The following is a 17,539-nucleotide window of genomic DNA, read 5'->3' as shown; positions in this document are numbered from 1 at the left end:
ATGAATAATCACGTGTTCCAAACAGGAGTGATGTAGATTTATCGAGATAATATTATCTGTCGTACTGGATTAACTGCTGGAGAAGTCATCCCAAGGCCCAAATCAAAGCAGAAGACCGAAATCTATACATCTTATCTGTAGGTAGAATATGTTTGCAAGAAGCAGCAAGAACTCTCGAACAATCTAGGGTTATGAATTTCGCAAATCTTTCTCGTTTTGAAATTCCAAGTAAACTGCGATAGTTCGAGCAATGAGACATAGATGGCTCTAGTGTAGAGGCCGGGAACCATTTATTGGATAAAAAACATCTTCGCCACAGGTGACCCCAACTTGTACGCTGCGTTTGGTGATTAGCAGGGGTGCCTGTGTTCATCGGGTGAGGTGTGATCAGGAAGCTCCTGCCCACCAGCTGGGTGACGTGCCAGATCGGGAGAGGCTGGTTCGGGGAGATCCTTTGACCTCCCCAACTGATCTCTAGACTCATCGCCTTGCGCTGCAGTGGGAAGGATAATTATTTTTTTTTTACTATTTTTTTGATACATACAGGTACATATATAATTATACAAAACATAAGGCAGTAACAAAAAAATCCCACAAAGGCGAAGCCTGTGCGTGGGCATTATAAGGTATGAATTCAAAACAGTGGTGGTCACATTATCTATGGTTTAAATGAAAAAAGAAATATGAATAAAGGCAAAAATATATATAGTACCTACATATAGTTAGTTTAATATGATTTTACTGGAGTTTTTGCGTATTTAATAAAAAACAGTTTAAAAGAACTTAAATTTTTTTTTAAATGTAGATGGTAATGGCATATTTTATGTATCATATGCGTAGTATAAATAATAGAAAAAATTCTCTCACTTACAGATACTTTTTTACCCAGCTTTTGACATTTATTTTATACGAGTTTAGGTTTTGGCACATCTTGATGGAACTCGGCAAGGAATCAAACAATTTTGGGACAATATAGTTAATGTGTCTTTGGGCTAGCCTAGTTTTTCAGTGAGGCACTGTGTACACGTGTATGTTGTGTCTCTGGCTAGAACGATTTGGATATTCATTCGTCTGTCACTCCTGAACACATTGATCCCTAGATTCCTACCGAACCCTAATACCTTTTTGATTCCCAGAACTTCATATCCTTTCTCTTTTTCTAAAAGGCCCTCCACACCGCATCCTCAACGATGACAGAAACCCTGAGGGAAATTATTTTCCTGTGTGGGGTTAATGTAAAAAAATAGAGATCATAGAGGTTATAGAGTTATCCAATAGATGTCGGTGATATGTACCTATATGGTCGCCCTTCCATGTTGGGTACCAAGATACGGCGAGCCGTGAAGTTCCGAGAATCAGAGATTTTGAGGGCATAATGAAGAGGACGTTGGCCTCCAGGCGAACCATACACTTGCTCCCGATTATAAGAATGTCTAGTCTAAATAAAAGACACTGTGTGTTATTATGAACACAGAGTTATTATTTCAAGAAACCTTACACAATATCAACCGAACTATTTTTAGCTCACAGCATCATTTTCATCGGCAATGGAGAAATAAAATATTCACTGTCGAAAATAAGATACCCACTATCACGAAGCCAATGGGGTTAGGCGTCCACAATTACATGCAATTTAAAAAAAAAATTGTTTAGTAACCGAAGAACTCGAAAACCGGGAAAAATCGACGAAGCCGGGTATTGATAAATTAGTAATTACCTATATTCATAATATTCTACGTGATATTGTGTACCTGCAAGAAAAAAATAATTTAAGACATTAATGTATTTTAATAAATAATAATTTGATTGAAATATTACCTACATTATGGACCTACTACAGCGAACTCCATGGTAAGCTCTGTTTCTACTGCATGCATCGTTTACGATAAACTGCGAGAGATCACAACGGATTCATCAACTGCAAGCATTTAAAAGACAAAAACAACAAAAATCTTACGGTAAATGTTCACTTCTCGCAAAAGCATTTTTATCGTAATGAGATCAGCTGTGGTATCTACCACCGCACCATAAGGATCCAGCCGCTGAAAACAGGTAATTCCTAGAAATGTAATCTATACCAATTTGAAAGAAAACTGATTTCGTCAAATTGTCAAGTGCATTGGGTCAAAATCTATATTTTGGGCCCCACACGAACGTACGTTTTGTGCATCGAAAGAGTTAACAAGAAATTTTAAGTTTATTTTTTGCATATCTACTGACTTTACCCCTGGCTATATTTTCTTCTTCTAATTAACGGATATACGTAATATTGTACCTAACAATGAGATTCTTGCTCAAATAAATGTACTCGTACTAGTCTCAATCTCGGGTCTCAATCATAATCTCCTGTACTAGAGCGAGCAGCAACAATTTATTTATGAACTCACCCGTGGGAGAGTTACGTAGGTACTTACTAAAATGCGGGGATCAAAAAAGGGTAATGTTTTTTACGTCCTAAAAACGCATTTACAGGGAGTTTGGTTTTGCATAAACATTGAACAAATGGTACCATGTTAACTTGTTACCCAAACCTGTCATCTCGATACATAACCACATATCTGACATTGTTATTTTATTTTATTTGGAAAACCAACAGTTATAATTATTACAAGGTATGGTGTAGTAAGTGTTAATTATTTAACCAATAATAGGTTTTCACATAGGTATTTTCATTATTTAGTGAATATATATAATATGTAAGAAAAAAAGTTACATTAGCCTATAGGGATAGGATGGCGGAAGGGAGGGGTATGGGATGGATCTAGTCTGTGTAATGTGTAGCATGTACGTGTGTGTATTAGTACAAAATAATAATGATAATATAATTATTTATTGATTTTAGGATTGAAATTGTGGGGTGCTGAGTTAAATAAGTCTAATTCACTAATAATAATAATTTGTAGAGCGCCGTTTTTGTTTCAGTTCGGCATAGTTGGCAAGTATCAAATTCATGAAAATTTCAAATGAAATACCTAGTAATATTAAGTATTTGTTAGCGGTAAAAAGAAAAAAAAGAACAATGACAAAACAAAACATGATCTAATAATAGGTTAGGTTAGTTTGTTTACATGTTAGTTTGTGTGTGTGTGTGTATTTTTTCTTCAATATTCTGTTTAATCATGAATCCTTTTTGCACTTCGTATTTGCATTTGGTTTTTTCTTCCTCAGCACGGGAAATCCCAGTGGGAAAAATATTATGAAACATAATTATATTTAAAATTATATAAATAAAATAAATACGTCCGTCACTACTTGACACACTGACGCTTAAGATTCCTACACGCCCCTCGTGCCTTTTCCTTCCCAGAACTTCCTCTCCTTCCTTCCATAAAAATACCCTCTACACTCTACATAGCATCCCTAAAGATGATAGGCCTTAAGAGGAATTATTTCCCTCGGGGCCTCCTGTGTGGTGAACTTTAAAAAAAAATTATTTCACCACTTTTAATGAGTTTTCAAAAGTGTATTGCATTGCCACTGTCCTTATTTGCCATGTAATCACATAAATTCCTTAGCCTTGGTTACCAATTAAAGGCGGTTTCCCCGTCAATCGACAATTTTCCTCATTTCTCCCTGATTAGCATACCAAACACAATGCATTTATTCGGATTTCCCCGGTTCGATCGAATATAAATGTCTGCGACTCATTATCAAGAAGAACTGTAAACAATATTACCATAATTTATTATTGTAATTTCTACCCACAGTGAAATGTCCCGTCATCGGGCAATGAACTTAACCACATCATTATTAAATTACAATTAAGTTCACAAGAACAGAAATACCAACGCATCATAATTCTGTTAAACGTAGTGATGGGAAAAATTTAAATATCTTATTCGAAATTGTCGGACATTTCCAGAATACAAATAATCGAAGCATAGGAAAGTAAAACATAGAAATGTTTAATTAATTTGTTGAATGAAAAATCAGACACCTGTAAAGGCAATAAATTATTGTAAAATTAATAGAAGCATTAATCTTTTTAATCGATAAGAGTCCTAAATAATTGTAGAATGTTGTAAGAAAAAGAAACTGGGTAGGGGTGAAGGAAAAGAGAAATAATGAGAAGTCTGGAGACCATAACTAAAAAGTTGTCGAGCAATTTTCGATTTTGAATAATAAGTACCACAATAGGACGATAGTGAGAGAATCTTTGATTCAGGAAAATGTGAAGATGTGAAAAACCTACATAAAAGATAAAATTGCATCTGTTCCGGCGATCTTCTACTGATAATACTTACTGCTAATTAATTAACAATACATTCCAATATAACTATCCATAACTCTTGTAATAATTATACTGACAACTGCTATTCACCTAAATGCTCAAAAATCTCAAAAAAAGTAATATTAAATATTTAGGCATAATTATAGACCAACATATTAAATGGACTGAACATATTGCGCAAACTGTAAATAGAATACGTAAACTTAATTACGTATTCCTCAAACTAAGAAATATATTACATAAATCTTTGCTACTAAAGGTTTACTATGCATTAGCCCAATCAGTTCTGCAATACGGAATAATAGGATGGGGAGGAGCGTATAAAACCAACTTAACCCCACTTGAAATAGTACATAGAAGACTCATCAAAATAATTCTTAAGAAACAATTAGACTATTCAACCCAAAAATTATTCGAAGAATTCAAAGTATTACCAATAAATAAAATTTATCAAAAAAACGCATTACTACAAATCCATAAAGACAAACTAACAATAAAGTCATTTAGCACCAGACCGAGAACCTTAGGACAAATAATAATCCCTAAACTTAATACTACAACAGCCCAACATCATTACACATACTCAGCAATAAAATGCTTTAACGAACTCCCTATAGAAATACAATCCGAGAGGAATTATGAAATTTTTAAACAAAAACTCAAAAAACATTTTACTATTAAATAATTTTTAAGTATGTGTTACGATGTGCCAACCTATATTTCCATTATGTACAAAATAAATGCCATCTTATAATTTTCATTATGTATAAAAATAATTTTTCATTATGTACAAAAAAAAGCAATTGCTACTTAAATTTTTATTATATATAAAAAAAATTAGTCCTTCATGCATCCAAATTGTAACAACTGATAATATGTATAGTACTGTCAATTTGATAGTGCTCCCTCCCTAAACACGAGAATTTCTCAATTAGGGAGGTATTGTTACCACTAATATTATATATTATTAAGAATCTCTTTAAATTATTCGTAATACAGTTAAAAACGGGATTGCAAGCCTCTAACGAATGAACTGACATGTGTCCTAACAAACTTACAGTAAAACACGAATGTGTTATCAACGTCGGAAACGTGTTAATAAAATTCTAATATTATCGCATTTCGTCATTATAAATTAACAGGACAAACCCAGGTGCATGAACACGTGTTCCGATACATCACGAATGTACTAAAAGTTTATCAGGAAACGGCCTGCAATCCAAATCACCCTTTTATTCAAATTCGCCTGTTTCGAATCCACACATTTGAAAACACCACTGTTGAAACAAACATGAGGCCACAAAGTGATTTTCCAATTATTGAAGAAATCCATTATTATCATTATTGATATAATAGCATTTTCGCTGTCTGCTTCCATAAGCTTAAATCGAACCCTTTATGATTATATTTACATTTATTTTGTAGGAGAAACGTATTTCGATTTTCCCATCACCAATAAATGATTAATGTATTTATTTTCGCACGCGAGATTGAACATTTGATACAATGATTTTGATGCCATCATTTCAACTAAACATTTACTCACCAAAAATAAAGTCAAAGCTGTGAAAGCAAAAATCTAAAACATAACAAGTTAAAACCAGAGAAGACTGACTACAAAATAATCTTAATCATAAAACGATTAGCATGAAATTTCGTTATAATATACGAATTAATTTCATTTGAAAGAGTTGCTAGAAGCAAGAGTAAATAATGATGTAATGCTCCAGAAAAGTAATTGTTTTTGCACTCAAAATCCAATTAATCCATTCCCGAGAAGCTACGTTAAATAATTAAGAAATTTTCACTAATGCTGCTTTTGTAATGGTAGTTTTCCGAGAGCAAAATCAACACTGAAGATAAATTAATATAAACAAAAACATATTCATTCTTTGATTTGGTGATATTTTATAAAAATTAGCTAAGTTGTAATTGTTGGTTTACTACTAAATAAATAATGTTTTTTAAATAACATTTAGCACCCAAATTGTGCTTATTAAATGGGTCATCAAAAGCAAAAAAATATATATTATAACGTTATAAAAATAATTGGATAATTTGTATAGCGCCGTATTTTGTGAAAAACATTCAAAGTTAAGTTGGATTAAAATGAGAAAACCGGAAAATTACTTGACGCACGCGTTGCTTTCGTCGTCAGGAGTGCACAAAAATATTCTGGAAAACGAACTATAATTTTACGTAATTTCTTTTTTCACGCAAATTGTGTTCAGTCAATGTCGATTCTGGCAATGGCAACACGATTATTCATAGTTTTCACGACCAAATAAAGTTTTTTTTAATACCGTTCAATATTGTGGAAAAATAACCCGGAAAGAGTATCACGCCAGGAATTCAGAGAAAAAAGAAGCGGAGATTCATTATTTTTGAGAGTTGTGATTCTATCTCCTTTAGAGCCAACGTTTCGGATAGCATGATGATGGGACACTGCTCTGTCCTAAACGTTGGCTAAAAGACGAAGCGCAACACGGCATAATATCCCAAAGATAAATCACGATACTAATTTTGGTAGTGAAAATCTCAATAATACGCGATGAAAATAAAGTTATGTTTTAAAGTACGAACTATAGCTGCAAAAACATGTCCAACTGGTGTAATGATCTATTGCTGGTCTACTAGCACTGTCACAATCGTGCAAGGATTCAGGAGCCAAATCTCCAAAACACTGGCATCAGGACTAAACAACAATAGAACAGACCTCCATGTTACAAAATTGAGTAATTCGTCCTTTCACAAAACAATGCCAATAACATTTAGGTGCCATATTTGGCATGGACAGATCAATGTCAATATCATTTTTTTAACCCTAAACTGCGAAATAAAAGAATTTGAAATATTGTGACAACTGTTCTACGGCAGATACCGAACTACAATGGAAAAACACGTCCACACGGAAAAAAATTAGTAGTGCTGATTTATTAAAATCCTAACAAATAATTATAAGCAATAATTAGTCACCCGAAATATTAATACAAATTAAAAATATCTCCCGAGTAAAAATAAATACCGCCAACGGGAATTGAACCCGTGCCTTCTGATGACCGGTCAGGTGCTCTGTAACCACTGAGCCATGTCGGCTTATTTCCAACCCGCCAAATGATTCAATATGTACTAGTACCTCAATCAGCAATTACTGCTTATTATATTTTTTCCACCTGTAAACAACCAACTTTATTTTTGTAGGAAAGGCTTTGTTAGTGCTTAATTTATCACTAGATGGCGTCGAGACATATAATATCTTCATTTATTGGTGAAATATTTTTGACTTGTCAAATATTATTATTTTTTTAATGATAAACTAATGTTTATAAGACAAGGTTTTATGCATAGCATAAAGGCATAATATTTCGGGAGACTAATTATTGCTTATAATTATTTGTTAGGATTTTAATAAATCAGCAATACTAGTTTATCATTAAAAAAATAATATTAAAATCCTGTTAAAAAGGATTTTGCAGGCGGTTTCCTAAAAATGTTCAAGTACTTTCCAAATATACTTTCCAAATATATTAATGCACCTGCTTTTGACTGCGAAAACACAATGATTTTTATGAACATGTGATCCGACGTTTAAGTTTTTTTAATTTTCGTTTTCGTCGTGCAACTGATGTGATGTTGTTCGTTAATTATATGAAAAAACAAAACGGACTGCGTTTGATTACCATATCAAGAAATGCCAATGCGAACAATGATAGCACTGAAAGAATATATTTTTAAAACCTAAATTACTGAAAAAAAAAATTTTTACCCTTAAATAGTTATTAAACAACGGAAGAATAACAACGCGCCAATACGGTGCAATGTATTGTATTTGTTCCGTTTCCCCGTATTCTGACTCTGACAACGGCCCACAACAATGCGGATCGCCTTCGGGTACCATATCTGGCAATGGCACCCAACGCGAGCAACAAACAGTTAAGTTAATATTATTATAATAATGATTACGCCCGCGGCTTTAAGAAATTATTTGCAATAATGATAATGTTGAACAAGCGGGTGTCATTGAAGTAGACAAAACTAGGTGAGCCTACAATGGTCTGTCTGCGTTGCATAAGATCGCATGCCGATGTCACGACATAAAAAACAATATGATGCAAAAAATAAATGTGTTAGGAATAATGTTCTGGAGAAAAATCTGTGCAATTTCGCATTCATAAAAAAACCTGCAATAATTACACCCGAATTCAGGTTCGCTAATTTCTTAGGCTCTGTGTGTTCGAATATTGCAGATTTCCTTAAAATTAATTCCTTAATATTTGCTAGGAGATTCCGTACAGGAAATGTAAATAATAATATACAAAAATGAGTATAGTCATCCAGCAGAGAGTTTGTTTAAAAGAGGAAGAGGTTAAGATAGAACTTAGAAATTCAAAATTAAGAAGAACAAAACTTAATTGAAGCAAAAAGAGACATACGGGGTGTCCGGGGTGAAATTGCAATAACTTCGGGAGGTGATTCTACATGATGGTAGAAGTAAATAAGATACATAACTTTTTTTTAAATTTAAACTTTTAGATGTACTTTTCAGCTACAAAAGAAAAATTGCGCCGGCGTGTGCGTACTGCATTATTATTGCTTTTGGATCATTTGTAATCGACCGGCCGATTCTATAACTAACACCCGCTACTACCCCCCCCCCGTGCTTTACAGCTGGCAACAGAACAGCTGTGATTTGTTTACTTTAAAGAAATATTATAAACCAATACCTCACATATAATCACTATACATGTGGGTTACATAACTCGATAATGGGTTAGAGGGCCTGAAGGCCGCCCGTTACGTAAAAAGAGATTCATTCATTAATTCTTCTGAAAGCTGATTACTTCAATGAACGTTTCATGCCGTGAAAATGAAAAGGATTTTTAATCCACATTTACGACAACATACTTACAACATACCTCTCAACGACGACTTCAACGAATACCTACTTACAATTGGAAGACACCAACACACTTTCTGTGATTAAGAAGATACCTTACTGTCCAAGAAACTATTATTAAACTATGTGGTGAAAAATACTTTTTCATGTTGGGGGTGTACCGGACAGCAGGTGGATGTAATAGTAAACAACGTCACCAGTCTCGAGTTCGACAAGCACACAGCGAATTTATCGGGTAAGTGTGTACCTTCACTAAGGATTTTTAGTAGGTATGTCTTTTTGTATGGAAAAAAAGTTGGAATTTCGGAAAAAGTTATGTATCTTTTTTGCTCCTACCATCTTGTAGAATCACCTCCCGAAGTTACTGCACTTTGACCCCGGACACTCTATATATGTATTTCAGCCAATTATTAACTGGTTTGATATTCCTCTCAAATATAGTTTAATATTTTCCTCTTCCCCCCACTTGCAACCAGATGACTGTGAAATAAGCAAAGCCTCTTCTACAGGATGATGTCACGAGTTCAGATAAATAAAAGTGATAAAGTAAGACATTTTTGGATGTGCGTAGGTGAACCTAGTTGCTCCTACGTAAATGGATTTGTGGTAATGTTGACATTTGCCTCTTTTGTCTGCGCAATTAAGAGCAAAACGTTTGTGTACCCACAAAGAAAAAGAGCGGGACCTTCGTTGGTGCGAATTTAGGCACCCAATTTCCAAATTAAGGTCAATTATTAAGATTAGTCAAAAAGGCGCTATGGGAAATGAATCATTTTGGTTTACAGTTCCAATTTTCCGCATGCGATGTAGCAATAACTACATGTGAAATATTAAAGTTAATAGAAGGTTCAAAAAAATATTGAAGCTTTTGGAATGTGGCTGTACAAGAAAACGGTTCGGCGTAGTTTCCAGGTTAAAGTTTTTAGCTCTCATGTAGGAACGTGGAATTGGAATAGAAACAAGTTAAAGCACTTTCTTACGAGAAAAACACGTAAAATTCCTTAACAAAATAATCAGAACGTAGAGTTTCAGACATGGAACCTGACTGTAATATCATGGTATGGGAGGGTAAAATAACAGATATAAAATCATATAAGGTCAAATGTTTTTAATATAAGTTTCCTTTGCGTGCAAAGTCGAATCTCTAGGCTTAAACTTTCTAATAAAAGAATGCGTATATGAAATGACCTGCCGGGTAAGTATGTTTTCTGTTTCTGTAAATAGTAAAATTAAATAGAGCCTAAGAATTCGTAATAAATTGTACAGCGCCATTGAGGTGAGTTTTCACAAAAACGGCGCTTCACAAATTATCCAATTATTATTACTGTTATTGAGAGGATTAAAGCTGGACAGGGGGCGAAAGACAGGGGATCGCAGTCAGTGGAGAACATTTGTAAAGGCCTAATCCCACGCTGGGCCGTCTTGATTTAAATAAGAACGTTGTCCGCAAACTGAGAATTGATCGACCTATTTTTATAAGCACCACAATACCACTCCGAAGTAAGCTAGATCCGCTGGGAGATAAAAATACACACGAAAAACGCAGGAAGTAAATTAGAATAAGTAAAGCCATTACTTTCTTTGATAATTTTTATTATTTGTTTATCTTTTACGTTTTTATCGCGGATATAAATCCGGCGTTGTTGATAAAATCTTTGTTAGAAAAGCAGCACTTGAAATTTCCAACTTCATTAAATTCATAGTAGACGTGTTGATGTCGGCTTCATGAAAACATGTCATTTCTCCGACCTTTTCGCGTGTAAAATCACACGAATGTTTGAAGGAACTATTGGCATCTGTCTTTGCTCCCCCAGTTAAAGACGTAGCTAAATATTAAAAATCGGGCGAAGACGGGCAGTAAAGATAGACATAAAAACCTTTTGAAATTGATGCGATCTTCAGGGATATGAGTGACAGCTGGCTTACCTGTAACAATGGAAGAAATAACAGTTTTAGCATGTGAAAATGATGTGTTAATAGTTACTTGAATAGGGTCGTACCACGATAGAGTTAATATCACAAATCATAAAATATCAGTAATTGATGAAAATCATCTACATTGATTTTAAAATCTGAGAAATTTGATAAATAACAAGGATATGAAACAAGTCTACTATGCATTATATCATTCTCGAATCGAATATGGAATTATAGGATGGGGATCTGCTATACTAAACTTCCATGTAACCTTAATACAATTCAAAGAGTTATAACAAGAACGCTTTCGATTGAAATTTTCTATAATATTGACGAATTCAAATTTACAACAACAATAGATCGAAACATTCCAAGTTATAAAACCACATTCGGACAAAGAAACCACGTTTATTTTGCAACATAACTCCACAACATCCTCTTCCACTAGATATAAAACGAATAGAAAAGTTTAATGATAACAAAAACCAGCTAAAAAAGGTCAATAAAAAACATGTTAAAGAACGACATAGACAAGACAAATAAAATAGTTTTAAACAACTTTAATCCGCCTTAGCATAGGGCATCCTAGCGAGACTAACCAAGTACCATTACTATACCATAATATTTTGTATGTACAATGATTTAAATAGTCGCTAAAATAAAAATAAATAAATTTAAAAAAAACATATGACGGTGTGAGAAATGGCGTGAGAATTAACTAGTCAGTTTTTTTTGTAAATCATTGGATAAGGGGGCTCTTGTAATTGGTAACAAGATTCCCTGTAAGGAGAAAACTTACAGATGGAAAACATTGCAAATTTATTAAAAAATCTGGTCAACAGTTACGCATTCCTGTTAAAAACGTCACTGCAAGCCTTAACGAATGAATTGACAGATTTCATAACAAAGCATCAGTAAAACGCGAATGTGTAATGAGGACGGCGGAACACGTGTTCATTAAAATACTAATATTGTTGCATTTCGTCATAATGTTTATCGGAAAAACGTCACATGCATGAACACGTTTTCCGATATATTCTGAATGGACTCATATGTTATCAGGGTTCCATGATAACTCAACACAGTGACAATTCAACACACTTTTAAAAAGTGATATAAAGTCATTAAAAACGACGAAATTTTTCTTTTCAACTTAACCTAACCTAAACTACTTAACCCAGTTAATAAAGTTTTTGTTTCATCACTTTCCATGACTTTGTATAACTTTTTAAAGATGTGATGAATTATCATTGTGATGATTTATCCGGTCACCGTTATCAGGAAGTGAATTGCCATCACTTTTTACCAGGATTTCAATAAAGCAGCCATACTCATTTTTCTCCGTGCAGCAATCGGAAAATTAGAGTTCAAATCCAAGTGGCAACTTAAACCGCGTTTATTTCTTTTTGATTTCCAAAGACCTTTCGAATCATAGGCCCCAGACAGGCCAATAAAACTGATTATCTTTCCAAGAAAGAATTTCGATCTTTGAAAGTGTTTGATCAACTGTAATCTAAGGGGAAATACACCTTACGTCGTGCAGACAGACACGTTCATAAAACACTTTAAAGGTGAAATAGTTAGAATAAGCCAAATAACCTATTTCAGTTCACAACACAAAACCAATACCACTCTATTGACAAAGAAATTCTAGCAAACAATCGACATAATTTGTTTCAAGTCCAACAAGTACTACATAGTCTTGTTCGAGTAGTTTTGTATAATCAGAAGAATGCGCGGGTGTGCGTGTTGTTGCTCGTTATTCGGTTACATTCGGTTACATTATAGGCGCGGTGTCAATAGTCAATACCTTGTGTCACCTTGTATCGGCGATTCCAGACAGGCAACCGGTCCTGGGAGACCGGCCACACCCGAAACACCCGGTAGTTTATTTACACCAGGGATAGTAAACAATTACAAAAATACGGTTCCATGATATTTCATCAAAATGACAATTAAACACACCTATAAAAAGTTATAAAGAGTCATTAAAAGTGATGAAACAAAAACACGGTTAAATAATTACCTATTTAAACTATTTAACCTAGTTTTTGTTTCATCACTTTTCATGACTTTATATCACTTTTTGTAAGTGTGTTGAACTGTCATTTTGATGAGATACCCGGTCACCTAAAAATACAATAGCCAATCAAAACCAAAGAGAGGAGACTTAAAGAATTCGACATATTAGGTACGGCGTACAACAGATCGTACGAATCTGTGCAGGCGGTCGTAAGAGGAACTAATGAATTCTTTTAATTAGATACATTTAATGAATTACGGCGATGCCATACGTAGTAATGCAAAGTCATGTGTTTTTGGTTTGAAAATTTGGTCGCCTAGAAATGTTCCAGTTGCTTCAAATAAATACCGCGAGTATAATACATCTTGGCCTTTGAAATAATCGAGTGTTTTTTACATAAGTCTTTTTATAAACCCAGAAAAAAATAATTTATAAGGCCTATGAAAACTGCTTTAAAGTTCAAAATTTCCTACTTACGAACCCATTTTCGGTTATGGTTTTATTGTATAATGTGGCAAATTAAGTTATTCATAAAATGATCGGAAAACATTTAAATATTTATGCCTGAACATCCACAAAATAAAATAAAAGGCACTTTTTGGCCATGTTTTTTTCTTGCCTAAATCAAAACAGCTGGATGGTGTTAAGCGGGAATCTAAGCCTTATCGCCATCTACGTAGGAGTGTTATTGATGGCGGCTCGATTCAAATTTTACACGACGTATGGCATCGCCTTAAATACAATTATTTGAATTTTACTTTTGTTTTCAAGAATGATGCAAATCTTGGGTGTGGAAAATAACCCACTTCCCGACATCCGGTCGAGCTGAAACTCGACAGGTTTTTGGTGGCATTCACGCACACACACGATTTTTCTGAAATTGGATGAAATGATTGGCGCAACTAGGTCAAGCCGTTCAATGCGTAGGACCGTGGCGGAAAGTCGGAACTGTTTCACTATATAATAGAGGTAGGTATTAAGCCTACGACAGACCACGCGATGCGCGCTATAAACTCGTGGTTCGCCATACAATCCCAATGGGAATGTGTGGCTAGCGAAATGGTGAAATAGGCCACTTCATTATGCGTATAGCGTAATTTGTCAGCCCCATTATGCTAAGAAAACTTTGTTTTTTTACGGGTTGATTTTTATTGTTAAGGCAATGCACTACGTCGTGTAATATTTCAAATTGAGCCGCTATCAATAACAACCCTTACGTAGATGGCGATAAGGTTTAAATTCCCGCTTAACACTATCCAGCTGTTTCGATTAAGGCAAGAAAAAAACATGGCCAAAAAGTGCCTTTTATTTTATTTTGTGGATGTTCAGGCACAAATATTTAATTTTTTTCCGATCATTTTATAAATAACTTAATTTGCCACATTATACAATAAAAACATAACCGAAAATGGGTTATTAAGTAGGAGATTTTGAACTTTAAAGCAGTTTTCATAGGCCTTATACATTATTTTTTTCTGGGCTTGTAAAAAGACTTATCTTAAAAACACTCGATTATTTCAAAGGCCAAGATGTATTCTACTCGCAGTATGTAATTAAAGCATCTGACAAATTTCTAGGCGACCAAATTTTCAAACCAAAAACACATGATTTTGTATTACTACGTATGACATCGCCTTAACTACAATAGCTACGTACGCACCTATAGCTTCAATCGAACTGGAGCCAAGCAGGTCACCCCAAGTATTTTGTCAGAATAAGGGTTTTAAATAAAGAAAGAATTGGCGATTCAATAACAATAAAGGTCGAAACACATTATTAAAACCCGACGCGACCCGATGAAACGCGATGCGTGTTGAGTCGAATCAAATGTATTGTTTTCTTATGACCAGAAACACACTATGAACATCCGACGCGACGCCATGTCGGATGTTCATAGTGTGTTTCTGGTCATAAGAAAACAATACATTTGATTCGACTCAACACGCATCGCGTTTCATCGGGTCGCGTCGGGTTTTAATAATGTGTTTCCACCTTTAATCCCAACTGTTAAAGATTTATTACCTCAATGCCATTGACAATATATTACAAAATATAAACAATAATATTTATAATACCTAATTTCCAATGAGTTTAATAAAACTCATTTCCTTAAAGACAAATCAAAGAAAATTAATTTTACATAAGACTACGAATTTAAAAAGGAGTTCGATGAAAAGGGTACATACCACAGACATAAGAATATATAGACTAGAAATTAAAGATGAGGGGTAAAATCAACTGTTGAAGAACGAAGGGGGTAAAGCTGACTGTGATTCGTCAATAAATCAATCTGACAGTATATAGGCATCTCGCATTATAATATCACCATTTAGTTCTTAAAAGTAAAATCTGCTTTTGAATGAATAGACATTTTTACATGGGAGCGCAAATTACTCGCCACGTTATGAACAAATTTGCGAAGTCCAAATTCGGCAAAATAAATTTCTTCTATTTTCAGAGTCGAATATTTCGTTTACGTATTTAGTTAAGACACTTTTATAAGTGTTCATAATTTACTTCCCAGTAACAACGATGCGCACACTTGAGAATCGCTACATTCGACCAGATGTATCTCGATGTAATAGTATATGTTTCTACAACTGATTCATATTATACGATGTGAATAAGCTTAAAATGATGCTTACATATGGAATGTAATACGACAATTGGGTTTATTCTCTTTTTCACATCTATTTTTACAAGTTTTCATATCACAAGCCACTATTTTGCCGTGTTATTTCATAAAATGCCTCGACAATAGCTCGACGCTAGTTCGAACAAGAATGATGACGTCACATTCTCAAGATTCACAGGAAGACATACGCGACCCCAGCCGGCTCCAATGGAACCGGTATGGGGAGTGGAGAATAATACGCTTTTAATCACTTAGGGCAGGTCTACTAATATTCATATGTCTATGGTACATACATTTTAAAATAGACTAGACAGGCTTAACACAGTTAATTGAAACATATTTCATAAATTCAGAAGTTAGAGAGTTCCATAGTAAGATTGTAACACCTGTTAATAAAACTGTTGAAGAAATATCTTTTTAGAGCTTTTGCCAATATTTTTTTGTTTGTTACTAGAAGTTTCAGGTTACAAGGTAATGCGTTGTATTGCGTATAAGTTTGACTAATTGTATTTGATTTTGTAATCGTGTTTTTTTCTAGTGTGTGTCGGAAGTCGAAACTAAAGGCTAGTTTGGTGTTGGTGTGTGTTGATTTTTTTTGCTCCGCCTAAATATTTTCAAAATAAGGAATTTAAATCATTCAGAATCATTTTGTGTGGGTAGTATAAAAACTGAAAAATACATCTCTCTTTTGGCTTTTCATGTTTTTAAGCCAATCATAATTTCACCTACAAGAATTTCAACTACCATTTCGAGCTTTCACAATTCACTAGTCATATAACAGATCATGGTGCAATATTGCTAAGATTTATGAGCTTTAGACTAAAGAAAATAGCCAATGATAATGAAAAAATTAAAAACCGTCAAAGATAACAATCAGGGTCAAATTAAAGGAGGAATCATGGCTGTCAGTTCTGTCACCGCTAAATTTTAATTCAGCTGCTAAATAATTATAAAATGTTTTAAAATACGTGTGGAAAGTTTTTCGTGGCAGTTTTGTTAAAACATGTTTTACATATTTTTTCATTCTTGTCCTAAATACATCGCAAAAATTTTTCCACTTTTTGTATATGTTTTTTTAAATTAATAGCAAAATATGTTATTTCACGTGGTCACCCTACATGTTTAAAACATTATTGAAATAAGTTTTTTCAGCTTAGTTGTTACACATTATTCATGCAACAATATTGTTCTGTCTATATTTAATATCTTGTAAAATTATTAACCTCAACACGGACTTAATCGTAGTGAGGTTAAAAATTAAAATGTAATCAATGATACCGCATATAAAAAAACAATATATACATTCATGTTATACCTCTTTAACGTAAGGTCTTACTAAAACGCGGTGAACATTTTATTGTTCAATTGATAAACGACCTTGTGAATAAAATACTAAAATATAGAAACTGACATTTCGGGAAATTTCCAAGGTATTTTGAAGGTGCTATGTATTTTTCTTTTTGAAAATGTCGTAAAAACAAATACCATTTTAAGAAACTGGATAAAATTATCTTACATGAAACGTGAAATTTTTTTTTTAAATAAAACTTATTTTTACTCCAAACGTTGGGGAGGATGCGAAATTTTGAAAACACATTCCTTTTATTTAGGAAATTTGGAAGAAAACTGTCACCTAATTTTTAATCTTGTTGATTGTTTATAATTTAATATTTAATAATTCCCAGAGAATAACAACAAAAAATGAGATTTTGAATTCATTGTTAGCGCAATATAAACGTTGATTTCTATGATTTATATTTATTTAACTATACATAAAACATTAACGTTATTAAAAGCAATCACTTTCATAGAATTATTATTAAATCCATGCAGTAA

The 17,539-nt window shown here is 33.7% G+C and overlaps 1 protein-coding gene and 1 non-coding gene across 2 annotated transcripts in view; both read right to left on the bottom strand.

Moving 5' to 3' along the window:
• LOC149412137 (beta-1,3-galactosyltransferase 5-like) overlaps positions 1–17,539 on the bottom strand; it is a 167,251-nt gene that overhangs the window by 108,220 nt on the left and 41,492 nt on the right. The window lies entirely within an intron of this gene.
• On the bottom strand, positions 7,254–7,327 carry TRNAT-GGU (transfer RNA threonine (anticodon GGU)). The gene has a single exon. It is a non-coding gene; the product is annotated as a tRNA-Thr (tRNA).

The sequence above is a fragment of the Hesperophylax consimilis genome, chromosome 24 (genome assembly GCF_061612785.1).
Source record: "Hesperophylax consimilis isolate HC1 chromosome 24, BYU_Hcon_1.0, whole genome shotgun sequence".
Taxonomy (NCBI): Eukaryota; Metazoa; Arthropoda; class Insecta; order Trichoptera; family Limnephilidae; genus Hesperophylax; species Hesperophylax consimilis.
This window is presented reverse-complemented; position numbering and strand designations above follow the sequence as displayed.